Here is a 15,978-nt window from a genome sequence, read left to right as displayed (position 1 = left end):
GCCTTACCGTCTGTTAGATATAAGACGCTGTGTGTTCGGTCTACGTCGCCGAATGGTTTTCAAACGAAAGCAAATACTCCCTCATGAAGTCCGCTTTCAGCACAACGTCAGTACTTCACGACTATCGTGCAATCGTTCGACGTTAGAAATAATTGTTGTATTATGCGTTTTCGATCATTATGTTGTGGCACGCGGGAAAAATAAAGTCTGATTAATTTTCAAGAAGATGAAGTAGGTATCATTGATGTTATTATATACATATGACGCTATTTATGTCTAGCACGTATTAAGATAGAAATTTCAAAATTGGTAAAACATATAATCTAAAAAGCTAAACATTTGCATTAACTTTAATCTTCCTTGAACACAATCTTGTCTGTATACAATATGAAATGAGTAAAAACTAGTCATACACAGGTTTTTGTAGAATCTGCATTCCTATACCAAGTTTCAGTTGGACTAACGAATTTAGCATGTTGCGCAGTTAGGAAGATAACAGCGTGGTGTGGAATTTTACTATCTTAACTTAAATATTTTACTGAACATGGTTACTTTTGCGAAAGCAACAGTAACTTAATAATTTCATGAAAGCTATGGATCCATCCCTAATGAAATTATTAAGTATCTTAGATGTGATATCAGAGAACGCACTTTGTCTTTAAAAAATTGTATTAGTTTTACCTTGGTACAATGGGTGATAGGGCTTAGACGGCTTCACTCCTGTAATGATCTCCTTCCTTCAAAAACTATCTGATCACAGAAAGGTTCGAAATGGAAATGAAATGATCAGTTGTAATGATCAGAAGAAGTGTGAATGACGGAGGAAACAGAGGTCATAAGGTTTTCAGAGAAGCGAAATCTAAAGGCCGTCAATGAATTTGCACAAAACCTGGTCCTGTGGTCCGCCAGGCAGAGAGCTGTAAGCTGTCTACTCTTCTCTCCCCGCTGCGTCTGGAAATTGTCGTATAAATTTTGGCAGTGATTTGCACGGAATTTTAAAAACTCGAATAATGAAATAATTGGTGTTTTCTTATTATTATTTGTCCTCCTTGTGATAAATAACGCGTGGCTACTTTAATGTTTACGCTTGTAACGAACTGAATTATACTATGATAGCTGGTTGATGACCTACACTTAGGATAAGCAACTTTCATAACTGATCTTTTCTGAAAGCAACCACCAGGCAAATTTTTCGTGCTATTTAGTAATGAACCTTTGCGTTCTCTGAAAGTCACGAATGAACATTTTTATTACTTCCGTTTTAATACAATTATTCTGTTCAGGGAACTTAGTCGTGCTACATACAAAATAATCAATTCACGAATACATTCACTTCATGTCAGAAATTGGTGTTAAACTGTTTATTAGACAATGCGATTTGCTTGCCTAATATATACTTGTATTACATCATACGGTAGCAGAACAAAACTGCAGTTTGCGCGGGGTAAGAAAACTTAACCGATGAGCCGTCAGGTCTCATCACTCAGGATATGCCATTCTGTGATGATACACTACTGGCCATTAAAATTGCTACATCAAGAAGAAATGCAGATGATAAACGGGTATTCGTTGGACAAATATATGATACTAGAACTAACATGTGATTACATTTTCACGCAATTTGTGTGCATTGATCCTGAGAAATCAGTACCCAGAACAACAACATCTGGCTGTAATAACGGCCTTGATACGCCTGGGCATTGAGTCAAACAGAGCTTGGATGGCGTGTACAGTTACAGGTGCCCATGCAGCTTCAACACGTTACCACAGTTCATCAAGAGTAGTGACTGGCGTATTGTGACGAGCCAGTTGCTCGGCCACCATTAACCACACGTTTTCAGTTGATGAGAGATCTGGAGAATGTGCTGGCCAGGGCAGCAGTCGAACATTTTCTGTATCCAGAAAGGCCCTGTAACATGCGGTCGTGCATTATACTGCTGAAATGTAGGGTTTCGCAGGGATCGAATGAAGGGTAGAACCACCGGTCGTAAGACATCTGACATGTAACTTCCACAGTTCAAAGTGCCATCAATGCGAACAAGAGGTGACCGAGACGTGTAACCAATGACACCCCATACCATCAAGCCGGGTGATACGCCAGTATTGCGATGACAAATACACACGTCCAATGTGCGTTCACGACGATGTCGCCAAATACGGATGCGACCATCATGATGCTGTAAACATAACCTGGGTTGATCCGAAAAAATGACGTTTTGCCATTCGTGCACCCAGGTTCGTCGTTGAGTACACCATCGCAGGCGCTCCTGTCTGTGATACAGCGTCAAGGGTAATCGCAGCCATGGTCTCCGAGCTGATAGTCCATGCTGCTGCAAGCGTCGTCGAACTATTCGTGCAGATGGTTGTTGAAGTGTTGGCAGAAGAGCCAACACTGTGTTGCTAGAGGAGGCCGAAATGCACGCGTTTAATTACACACTGACTGGCGCGAGGTCTGGAAGAGTTAAGGGAATTAATAGTAGCAAATAAAGTACGTAGTTGATATAATACTTAACTTTAATCCACAATTGGTGTACATCGCTCTTGACGGTACATGTTATAATGTCAATATCAAATGCTATGGCGCCTTGCTAGGTCGTAGCAAATGACGTAGCTAAAGGCAATGCTAACTATCGTCTAGGCAAATGAGAGCGTAGTTGTCAGTGATCCATCTCTGGCTAAGTCGGCTGTACAACTGGGGCGAGTGCTAGTAAGTCTCTCTAGACCTGCCGTGTGGTGGCGCTCGGTCTGCAATCACTGACAGTGGCGACACGCGGGTCCGACGTATACTAACGGACCGCGGCCGATTTAAAGGCTACCACCTAGCAAGTGTGGTGTCTGGCGGTGACACCACAGTTGTTGCCTTGCAAACGTCCCCATCTGTTGACTCACGGATCGAGACGTGGCTGCACGATCCGTTACAGCCATGCGGATAAGATGCCTGTCATCTCGACTGCTAGTCATACGAGGCCGTTGGGATCCAGCACGGCGTTCCGTATTACCCTCCTGAACCCACCGATTCCATATTCTGCTAACAGTCATTGGATCTCGACCAACGCGAGCAGCATTGTCGCGATACGATCAACCGCAATCCCGATAGGCTACAATCCGACCTTTATCAAAGTCGGAAACATGATGGTACGCATTTCTCCTTCTTACATGAGGCATCACGACAACATTTCACCAGGCAACGCCGGCAACTGCTGTTTGTGTATGAGAAATCGGTTGCAAACTTTCCTCATGGCAGCACTTTGTAGGGGTGGCCACCGGCGCCAACCATGTGTGAATGGTCTGAAAAGCTAATAATTTGCGTATCACAGCATCTTCTTCCTGTCGTTTAAATTTCGCGTCTGTAGCACGTCATCTTCGTGGTGTAGCAATTTTAATGGCCAGTAGTGTATAAAACTTTATAATATTATTAATATTAGTCCCATTATTTTTCATTATTATTGGTAGCCTTCATCTTTCGAAGATCACGTAGAATCATGAGTAACTTTAGTTTTCTTGTTCTTTATACGCTCCCACTGCTTTGTCTTTTCAGCTGTCAGTTTCAGACTATTTTCTGTTAGTTCTTCGCAAGGTTCAAATGGTTCAAATGGCTCTGAGCACTATGCGACTTAACTTCTGAGGTCATCAGTCGCCTAGAACTTAGAACTAATTAAACCTAACTAACCTAAGGACATCACACAGATCCATGCCCGGGGCAGGATTCGAACCTGCGACCGTAGCGGTCACGCGGTTCCAGACTAAAGCGCCTAGATCCGCACGGCCACACTGGCCGGCTCTTCGCAAGGTTTAGACTTGCACGTATCAGAGTCGACCGTTGGTCTTGTGGTGTCACCGCCAGACACCACACTTGCTAGGTGGTAGCTTTAAATCGGTCGCGGTCCGGTAGTATACGTCAGACCCGCGTGTCGCCACTGTCAGTGATAGAAGACCGAGCGCCACCACACGGCAGGTCTAGAGAGACGTCCTGGCACTCGCCCCAGTTGTACAGACGACTTTGCCAGAAGGGGATCACTGACAATTACGCTCTCAATTGCCGAGACGATAGTTAGCCTAGCCTTCAGCTACATTTGCTACGACCTAGCAAGGCGCCGTATTCAATTGCTAATTAATATTATGAAGCATGTACCATCAAGAGCGATGTTCTTCAATTATGGATTAAAGTTAAGTATTTCAGAAGCTACGTACTTTTCGTTATAGCATTCATTACGTATCCTGTTTCAGACCTCACGCCAGCCTGCGTGAGTTTAAGCGCGTGCCTTTCGGCTTCCTCTCATTGTGTCTAGGCTGTCTTGCCTAGACACAACAGGTCTGGTTTCGGGTTTCGGGTCCCCTTTGTGATGCGAAATACACTGACGAAAAAGAGATCACAACATCAAAAAGTGAGTTATGTGCGATAATGAAATTTCGAGTTAACATTTGTCAAGAAACATTTTTAAGTGTCTGCCATTGCACTATCATAATATAAGCGCGAGATAAGCCGCTGAAAATGAGAAATGCTGGTACATTAATAACCAGTGTAACCAGCAGAATGTTGAATGTAACCATGCAAACGTGCATACATTGTGTTGTACAGGTGCCGGGTTTCAGTTTGAGGGATGCACTTGTCGGGCAATACAGGGACGGTTAATGCTGTCTGTGGGCGATAGTGGAGTTGTCGTCCAACATCTGTGCTCGATTGGAGACAGATATGGTGATCGAGACGACCAAGGCAACATGTCGACACTCTGTAGAGCATGTCTAGTTACAAAAGCGGCACATGGACAAGCGTTATCTTGTAGGGAAACAGCCAGTGGAATGCTGTTCATGAATGGTAGCGCAACAGGTCGAATCACCAGTCTGACGCACAGTTTGCTGCCAGGGTTCTTGGCAAATGCGGGAGAGTGCTCCTGCTGCCATACGAAGTCACTCCAGATAATACTTCCAGGGTTAGGTCCAGTGAGTCTAGCACGCAGACAAGTTGTCTGCAGGCCCTCTATTGGCCTCCACTTAACCAACACATAGCCATCACTGGCACCGAGGCGGAACCAGGTTTCATCAGAAAACGCAACAGATCTCTACCCTGCCCTCCAATGAGCTTTCGCTTTACACTACTGAAGTCGCAAATGACGGTGGTTTGGGGTCAGAAGAATGCACACTGCCGGCTCTCCGGCTTGGGGCTGCCCTCGAAGTAAACACCTTGTAACAGTTTGGTGTTTCACTGTGGTGTCGACTGATGCTCAAATTGCTGCTGCAGACGCAGTACGAAGCGTCAGGGCCCACACAAACACGATGGTCTTCCCTCTCGGTAGTGCAATGTGACAGTCCGGATCCCGGTCTTCTTGCGACTGTACATTCTAGTGACTACCGCTGCTAGCAATCGTGTATAGCGGCTACGTTCCAGCTATGTCTTTCTGCAGTATCGCAGAAGGAATATCCGACTTCTCGTACTCCTGTTACACAACTCCACCCAAACTAGGTGAGGTGTTGCTGACGACGTCTTTGTAGCGTTCAAGGCATTCTTGTCTAACATCAGCTCACCACGTCCAATCTCAAAGGCAGCTAACGATCACGACCGTAAAACGGTTATTGAAAGCAAACGCGATTTGCATCCCCTTAAGGCGTTACTAGCACCACTTTTATGCGACTGGCGTGAAATTTGGCTACATGATCTTTCAGATGTACGTACGTGGCTACCAACTTTAATTTATGTTGCACAGCTGCTTCCTGGTGTTGTGATTTCCTTTCAGTCAGTGTAAATTGTTGGTTTATCGTCAGGTGTCCATTCGTGCTCTATCCCCTTAAAATATCAGACGTCTCTTCCGTACCCAGGAACTAAATTATTCGGCCAAGAGATACAGGCCTTCGTATTAGTGTCCAGATACCATCTTGGACAGCGGGTCTGAAAACTTTCTTCAGTAAGGGAGGTTCCATTTCCTCGATGGCATTGGCACAATTCGTGATGATGTCTCAACTGCGTATGGTGCCTCCGGGAGAACTACTACCTTCCATTAAAGGAGTTGTGGTTCGAGATGATGATGTAGGAATACGGGGAGTAGCTCACAATTGGTCCACCTCTTACTATAGCGAAAGGTCATTATTCACAATGCTGAGAATGGCTGTGATGTGGGGTCTGAGTGGGGTGTGGTCTAGTGGGGGTTGCCCCAGAGATCAGTGTCAAGGGCACTCCTGTTCCTTATTTACATAAATGAGATACCCTCTAGTATTATGGGTAGCTCTCAAATATATCTGTTTGCTGATGACACTAGTTTGGTAGTAAAAGATGTTGTGTGCATCATTGGCTCGGTTTCGAATAGTGCAGTGGATGACCTAAGTTCATGGCATAAACTAATTTTAAAACACAATAAGACTCAGTTTTTACAGTTCACAACACACAATTCAACAAAACCTGACGTTTTAATTTCAAAGAATGGGCATATGATTAGTGAAATTTGACAATTGAAATTTCTAGGTGTTTAGGTAAATAGTAAACTGCTGTGGGTAACAAAGTTGAGGATCTCGTTCAAAGACTCAGTGCCGCCATTTACACTATTCGAACGGTATCTGAAGTCAGAGATCGTTCACACGAAAATTAGTCTACTTTGCTTATTTTCTTTCGCTTATATCGCATGGCATTATATTTTGGGGTAACTCTTCCCATGCTAAAAGGATAGTTTTGGCTAAAAAACGGGCGGTTCGGACAATAAGTGTTGTAAGTTCACGAATCTCTTGTCGACCGCTGTTCCCGAGTCTGGGTATTTTGACATTGGCCTCTCAATGTATATATTCCTTACTGTCATTTCTTGTTAACAATGTTAGTAATTCCCAAGAATAAGCAATTGTCATTCAGTTAATACTCGGTACAAATAAAACCTGTATTTGGATGGGACTTCCTTAACTCTTGTGCAGAAAGGTGTGCATTATACGCTGCATCTATTTTCAGTAAGCTACCGCTAGATTTCAAAAATCTTAGCAGTAATCCACGCGCTTTGAAATCGAAACTAAATTCTTCATGGATCACTCCTTCTATTCTGTTCAGGAGTTCCTTGAAAAATTAAGGAAATCTTTGTTGTATTGTTGACTGCGTTTACGTAAACTTAAGGATTGACTTTTCTCGGGTTCATAAATATTTTGTTTTTATCTGTTATTGTTTTTATGATGTAATTTCATGTACTGACACGTTCTATGACCCTGGAGATATGCTCCTCAATTTGGTCCTACGGAACTTGAGGGGTAAATAAATAAATAAATTTGAGTAGTTTATCTGCTGTTTTTGACATTAAGGGCACTGTAATTTACTAGCCCATAAAACTCAATATATTTTCTCCTTTTCATTGATAGTTAGTAGTCCCCTCGTACAACCGCCTATATTTATGTCACTCCCGGCGTTAGTTAACACCCAGAGAACTGCAGGCGTAATACCTCGATTCTGCCGTCCCTCTTCAAGTCTGCAGCCAGCATTTGGGACGTTATCTGCACTTGGGGCGTTAGACCTTCAGTATAGCGTGCAAAAATCCCAACTTCAAAATTTCAGAAATGTAATGTCATTAGAGTAATGGCAGCAGTCTATTATTGGTCTCCAGTTCCCAAGTTCATTTCCACTATCATGTTTTTTTTATAGCTATGTGAATACACTATCTGACTAAAGTATTCCAGACATCATTGCGTAATGCGGAACTGACCACCACATGGCACAAGAGGTGTACGCGCCAGTGTAATAGGTGGCAGGTGTAACATACCCTAGGCCTATGTACTGCTTTTGTAACATCCCCTATCGAATGACAAGCATTATCTTATAACGTACTGGACCCCTTGGACTGTCCGGTACGGTAAGCGGTAGATTTACAGGGGTGCTTGGCAGGTCGTCTTTGTGACTTACCTGCGTGGTGGCAGCATAGTCAGCTTCCGAACTTTCTCGACCTGTAATCTTACCTGCTCTTACCTGCAGTTCAGTCTCTCGTACGTTATTCGGCCCACTGAGGATTGTGGACTTCGTAAATACGTAAAACTGAGGTTTTGGAGAGGAAATCCGTTGCTACTAAGTAATGCAATGCATCTCTGATAAATGCAATTAAATTGCCCTCAAAATCCTCCGATACAATTTATTACAAACAGGTTGCAAAATCGTAGTTTGCACGCCAGAATAGAGCGATATAGCGGTCAGACGGATATGGCCCTCTAAGTGGGTTTAAGACCATTGTCGGATACCGACTGCATTTTGTTATCGTCTCAGTCGGTCTAATCCCAGTTGCGATCGTATTAATATAAATCACTCAGCTGCCACTCGGGCCTTTTAGTGCACAATACCAGGATCGTCTATTACCAGATGCCACGGAACTCAGTCTTTACTTACACTTGGTACCCCACATGAAAATAAGCATGATCATAAACAACTGGTCATAAATATCATGATCAGGAAACAAAAACAGAATTTGCTGGTGCAGGAGCGAGCACAGCAGCTGACTTACCGTGTTCAATGACTGTTGTGTTGTTGCGTGCAATAAGCTTTGCTCAGTTAACTATTGGCGTCTATATCTCATTAATTGTCACACATTAAGATAAACGTTCCTTCACAATCAACATAACTTCACCACCTACGTGAACGTTACTTTGTCACAGTCTTAAGCAGATTAAGCCACAAAGCAGAGCTTAGTTGGTAATCTTACTCTCCCCAGTCTAACCGTTAGTCCTCAACAATGGTGAGCTGTGCGCTCCTTCTCCCCCACAAAACTACTTGTGACGTCAGCCACCATCTCGGCCCTTAAGACAGACACGTTTTACTTTATACTTCCCCTGTTATTTTCTTCGCAAATACACTTTTGATTTTCACTCTTCTGCATATTTTACTCTGGCCTCTGCTCTAATGTAAAGTTTTTCCCAACGAACCACTTCTTTTACCCTTCAGCAGCCTCTGGTCGGACCAGTCCACCTTCCCCATCCCCAAAGGGTGCCTGCCTGTGGATGCTGCGTCGTATTTCTAAGCTACCCCTGGCTTGTCTGTGTCCTTCCGCCTTCGTGTTCTTGCAAGTCACCGTGTGGGCCTACGGTGCACGACTCGGCTCTTATCGTAACCCTTAGGCGCGCTACCTCCGCTCTGGCCGTCCGTCCGTCTGCCATCCCGCTGCATTCTAATCGGCGCTCGCCTAATTAAAAAGGCTTAAAACTATTGCTTATCTGAAGCATGGTCATTCGTGCACTGCACACTGCCCCGTTGCTCTGCCAGTAGGGACATCAACAGCAGAATTCGTCGGTAAGGAGTGCTCAGTGAGTTCTAACGTGAACTAGTCATTGAATGTCGTCTGAATAACAAATCCATCAGGGACACTTCTACCCTTCTAAATGTACCAAAGTTGATTGTTCCTGACGTGAGAGGAAAGTAGAAACTGCAAGGGACAACTACAGCTAAACCAGTACCAAAAAGAGGTCTTTCACTGACGGGCAGGTACAATCAAACATTTCGGAGGGTGGCTGTAAAAACTCACATGAAATCAGCAGAAGGAATCATCCGTGAGTTATACAGTGTTACCAGAAGTCCAGCTAGCGCAATGAATGTTCGTAGGAAGTTAAGAATATTGGGGCATAATGGTCCAGCACCTCCTTATAAGCCATACTTTTCTGCACTCAACGCGAAGCAGCACTTCAGGTGGTATAAAAAGCGACGTCATTGAACAGTGGATGGCTGGAAACGAATCATTTGGAGTGATGAACCATCTGTTGGAAGGGTTTTGGGGAGGTGAATGCATGGAAAACGTTAACTGCCACTATGTGTAGTGCCCGTAGTGAAATACGAACGAGACAGTGTTAAGATGTGGAGGTGTGGAAGTGGTTTTCGTTGTTAGGGTGTGATCCCGTTATCGCACTTAACAAATCTCTGAATGATGAAGGACATGAACACATTTTACGGTATCGTGTACTGTAGAACTGTTTGTTCCAGCATGACAATCTACACTAAACAGCCAAAAAAGTGGGTCACGCCTGAATTCCAACATGTAGGCTGCACCTGAATGTATGCAACCAACATAGCATATCTGTGTTGCACATCGTCGCAACCCTCCACAGTACAGTCGTTGTAAGATACACAATGGGTACTGCTAGAGACTACTAGAGAACACCGGTCTTTACGACAAAAAATGGTTCGAATGGCTCTGAGCACTATGGGACTCAACTGCTGAAATCATTAGTTCCCTAGAACTTAGAACTAGTTAAACCTAACTAACCTAAGGACATCACAAACATCCATGCGCGAGGCAGGATTCGAACCTGCGACTGTAGCGGTCTTGCGGTTCCAGACTGCAGCGCCTTTAACCGCACGGCCACTTCGGCCGGCTGGTCTTTACGACAGTCCGTCCAGATATAAAGTAACACCACGATAGTACAGAAGAGATCAGAGGAGTCCTTAACGTTTGTAAACTAAAGTTAATTACAATAAGTGACATTTCAAATGTTATGGGACAACTAGTTTTGTCACATAAATCGTTCAGTAGTCGTTAGGCATAATTAAATATTTCCGACAGTTTATGGATTTATAAAGTTGTATGGCAATTGGAAACAAGTTCTTTGCTGTCTAAAAGGTTTACCCAACACATACTGAACGTCGTTCAATGGGGAGTAGTTTCGCATCAACTTTATGTAATACTAAGCAGTTAAAAGAAAACGTAATTAACGGCGGGCAAGCACTCTACGGAAATCCCAACATTAACAGCGAATCACAAGTAATATCATTGTTCAGATTACTCATCAACAGTTACTTGTACACAAAGTTGTACTTTAAATGACATGACCTACGTCTTCGTTCTGGATCCGGATGCAAACCCAGAACGTAAAGCCATTGTTAACCAAGCAAAGCTTTGTGCCTTATCGAGACTCGATCACTAGGCCGAAAGAGACGTCAAATATTGACGTTTGCACCAATATCAGTTATCAATTCTCAACTTGAACGTAAATGACGATAATGTTTGTACGAAAGCAGGAACCCTAACATGACAATTACCTTCTTGGTAATTAACCTCGAAAGACGTTGTATAGTGTTGCATTGTTAAGGAACAAAGGATGCACATGTTTAAAATTGAAATGCCATCATGTAATGCTGGGGACAAGGATGCGAACCCGGCACCTAATCTGATTGTTGAATAAGCACGTAAAATCAGAATGTAGATATCACAGTTTGTCACCAGTAATGGGGTTGGAACCTTAAATGACGACTGAAGTTGTATTGCCTGACCGGGATTCGAACCCGACGCCTACCGCCGTCTTTGTCTAACCAGGAACAGACGAGAAATGTCCAATGTTGGTCCACCATCAGCGAGATATGCACGCGTTTAACTAGAAATAAGGTGACGAAAACGGCTACCTTGACTGAGAGTCGAACGCCGCACACATGGTTATGAAGACACGTTATTAATCAACTTCATATTCAGTAGTAGCTAGGAGTAGCATGTTTAGTTGCAAACGTTAAGGCCTCCCTCATCCCTAGTAACGTGTTGCCTAATATCTGCGATATCATGATGTTAATTTACAAGTGGACTCACTGCCGTAAAGAGCAATGTTCTCTAGTAGTTGTGTATCATTGAGATGTAAATGAAGTGCCTCAGCAGAAAGTAATTTCCGTCGTGCAGCACGTATTGTTTCAGAAACACTAAGTACATGTTATAAGTGCACAAAACTTGTATCATATACTAAGTATATACTATTATCTGGAGAAGCTGCCGCCAAACCTGTTTACTTTTACAAAATGGTTCAAATGGCTCTGAGCACTACGGGACTTAACATCTGTGGTCATCAGTCCCCTAGAACTTAGAACTACTTAAACCTAACTAACCTAAAGACATCACATACATCCATGCCCAAGGCAGGATTCGAACCTGCGACCGTAGCGGTCACGCGGTTCCAGATTGAAGCGTCTAGAGCCGCACGGCCACACCGGCCGACTTACTTTTACATTCCGCTTAGTTGTCGTGGTTGAATACAGGTTTTCTTAAGGCTACATCTAATGCACAGCGCTTACAGGAAAGTTTAGTTTCCTGCGTCATGCTATTGCTAGCTAGGTGAAATACTTTGTGGTAGCTATGTTTAAAATGAATATTATTTTGAAAGTATTGTTCGTCAAATATTTGAATGAATCGTCAACTGTAGGTGTGCCTGCACACGTTCTAGCATAATAGCTGTAGCTGCGTTAGTTTATACTACAGACTTGGGTAGGTTAGGTGTAACTTTTGATCCTTCAAGGGGTGATCGTGGCCATGCTGCCCGGGTCTGTACTAGCCGCGGCTCGCGAGCTGCGGGCCAGCCAGGCTGACCAGGCGAGACGGAAGTGAGCGAACTGGCGGTGGCGTTGGTGGGCCAACAGCCCGGGACGAGCCAGCACGGCTGCGCCGCATGCCTCTGCCTCTGCCGCTCCGTTTGACGTAAAGATGTTTACCTCCTCTCTTGGAATCAGTATAAGAGCGGCAAGCAGAAATACACATCAGGCTGTCTGCCGTAATGGCTCACTGGGAGAGGTCTATTCGAGGTAGAGTCAAAAAATGGTTCAAATGGCTCTGAGCACTGTGGGACATCTGTCCCCTAGAACTTAGAACTATTTAAACCTAACCAACCTAAGGACATCACACACATCCATGCCCGAGGCAGGATTCGAACCTGCGACCGTAGCGGTCGCGCGGTTCCAGACTGAAGCGCCTAGAACCGCTCGGCCACTCCGACCGGCCGAGATAGAGTCGTCGCTCTCCTTGAGGAAGGAGGATGTTCAAACAATGGTTCAAATGGGTCTGGGCACTATGGGACTCCTGAGGTCATTAGTCCCCTAGAACTTAGAACTAGTTAAACTTAACTAAAAAAACACTAATAATCATCATCATCATAATCAAACCTAACTAACGTAAGGACATCACAAACATCCATGCCGGAGGCTGGATTCGAACCTGCGACCGTAGCGGTCTTGCGGTTCCAGGCTGCAGCGCCTTTAACCGCACGGCCACTTCGGCCGGCCGGAGGATGTTCCATCAGAAAGCTGGCCGACGGTGTGGCGTACCACATAACACTGCAACGAGATGGTGGAGGATCTACCTTCAAAGAGGCACTACCAATAGGGCTCCTGGCTCAGGCAGGAAGAGAGTGATCTCACAGCAGGAAGACAGGGACCTAGTATCTAAGAGCAGAGAAAATCTCTTTCTGAACGCGGAGCAGTTGCGTCGGGAGACCAACTTCCCCGGCTCCAGTGACACGATTCGCCGAAGGCTGAGGGACGCTGGATTGCATGCACGACGATCCGCCGTGAAACAAGAGCACAGCGAAGACAACGTTTTATATCGGCTAGCATTTGCGGAGCTCCATCTGAGGGCGTCGTGGGACAACGTCATTTTCACTGATGAGAAGGTGTTTTTCACCAATAACGACGGTCCACGAATCGTTTATAGGCCGCACGTGACTCGCCATCGACTCGAATATGTAACCACGACGAGAAGAAGTGGCCGGCTATCTGTTACCTGCTGGGGTTGGATTTCTGCGAGAGGGGCGGGAATTCTTCACAGGATAGAAGGAACTCTGGACAGCGTGCAGTATGCTCACATACTGGAAAACGTGATGCTTCCGTCAGTGCGAATGCTGTTCGCAGAAGGAGACGTCACATTGGAATAGGACCATTCTCCCATTCACAGGTCTGCATTTGTTCAAATACCAATCTCCACGATTGGCGTCAACGTCATGGACTGGCCGCCACGGGCGGCTGATATGAACTCCATGGAAAACATGTGGGCTGAGGTCGCCAGAACATTAACAGAGAACTGGCCACGAAACCAACCAACTACTGTGGACGCTCTTTGGGACTGCGTCCTGGAAGCATGGGAGGAAGTTGCTTCTTCAGGCTGTTACGTCCGATGGTTTATACATTCTATGCCAAGACGCGTGATAGAAGTACAAAATAATGAAGGATTCTGGATAAAATGTTAGAGTCCTTAAAATGTTTTGTTATGTCTTCTTTTTCGTCATTTTTCCTCATTTGGAGCTAGTGGAAGATCGCGTGGCAACAGAAAAGATGCAATGTGGGTTAGCTTTCCTTTGAGTTTCCCTTTTAATTCAAGTGGGTTTCTTTTGAATATACAGTTTGTTAAGTATTCTATTTTGATTTCATTCAACCCTGTCTACATAATTACAAACTAATCAGCGTAGATGGACTCTGTCACAGTAGTTTTTGTTATTTCAAATACGTCTCTATCTTCCCATCCATCCATGAATACACCCTCCGTCCTCCACACAATACGCAAACGATTTCATATTATGTTTACTCGCCGCACGGGATTAGCCGAGAGGTCCAAGGCGCTGCAGTCATGGACTGTGAGGCTGGTCGTGGAGGAGGTTCGAGACCTCCCTCGGGCATGGGTGTATATGTTTGTACTTAGGATAATTTAGGTTAAGTAGCGTGTAAGCTTAGGGACTGATGACCTTAGCAGTTAAGTCCCATAAGATTTCACACACATTTGAACATTTATGTTTACTCGTTGTTAATATCTCCTCTGTTCTCTCTCAAAAAATGGTTCAAATGGCTCTGAGCGCTATGGGACTCAACCTAAGGACATCACACACACCCATGCCCGAGGCAGGATTCGAACCTGCGACCGTAGCAGCAGCGCGGCTCCGGACTGGAGCGCCTAGAACCGCACGGCCACCGCGGCCGGCTGTTCTCTTTCACACTCCCCCTCTCTGACACTATCGCCGCAAGTGCCCTTCTATTCCACTCCCCCAAAACTTTATAAACAAATCTAGCGGTTTCCAATGACGCTACATTTTCTCTTTTAATTGTTTCTGTCTTTACTCTCTATCATTCCTTTCAACACCTATGAAAACGTATTCTTTGATCTCTCCTTCCCTATTACCCATTCATCGTTCTGAGAATAGTCCTTCCTTATCTCTCGGTCCTAAGATAAAACGAACTGTGACACACATCTAAGTAAGCAATACTTTGCAAGCATTTCACGCTTATATTTATCACTTCTGCACTTCTATCCATTCCCAGATCACGCCCTCCTTTCTGTTACGCGTCCCTTGACATCTGCATCTAAATGAATACTCTGCAATTCATAATTATGTGCTTGGCAGGGGGTTCTGTGGTCTGGTGGATTAATCTTGTACTGATGTGTGAAACGTGTAGGTTCACATCTCACGTCAGGCGTAGATTTTTAACACACACAAGTAGCTCTCCTTCACCCCTTGTAACACCAAGTGCAGAACGCCAGTAAGCTCCGTAGTTCAATATCCGCAGTAAAGATAACATCCCTTCGCTGCCGACTGGGGCAGAGTGGCATTCGTTTGTGCTGTGACAGATGGAGAAATCCCATAAGGCAGAGACACTGTCACCAGCAAGCCGTCGTAAGCTAGAAAACGTATTTCATTTGATGAACCAATGACCATGTTAGTTCACAAGGCTCTTACTTTATTTGAAACTGAGACGTTGAAAATTGTGGTGCTGGACTGGGATTAGAATTCGATTTCACTGTGGTCCCGAAGATTGCAAACTCTTCTAGGCGTCCTCGAAAGGCACCTATCTGGTTTCGAATCCTGATCAGCACAAAATATTCATTAATTTATTTCAAGCCCTATCATGTGCACTCCGAACTACTAGTGAAAAATAGTTGCATTTTCAACGTCTCTTCGTGCGTTGTCAGCTATAACGTGTGCGTTTCAACTCACAGCCACATGATGAGCTTTTTATCACAACATTACAAGATCAAACGTTTCCTTACATCTTTTCAAGTTCAAACATCCTCTCCATCCTACTGGTGAAAACGGATTTGGGTTTGACGTTGTGAGCCGGCCGAGGTGGCCGAGCGGTTCTAGGCGCTACAGTCTGGAACCGCGCTACCGCTACGGTCGCAGGTTCGTATCCTGCGTCGGGCATCGATGTGTGTGATATCCTTAGGTTAGTTAGGTTTAAGCAGTTCCAAGTTCTAGGGGACTGATGACCTTAGCAGTTAAGTCCCATAGTTCTCAGAGCCATTTGAACCA

Source organism: Schistocerca americana, chromosome 2 (genome assembly GCF_021461395.2).
Source record: "Schistocerca americana isolate TAMUIC-IGC-003095 chromosome 2, iqSchAmer2.1, whole genome shotgun sequence".
NCBI classification, from domain to species: domain Eukaryota; kingdom Metazoa; phylum Arthropoda; class Insecta; order Orthoptera; family Acrididae; genus Schistocerca; species Schistocerca americana.
This window is presented reverse-complemented; position numbering follows the sequence as displayed.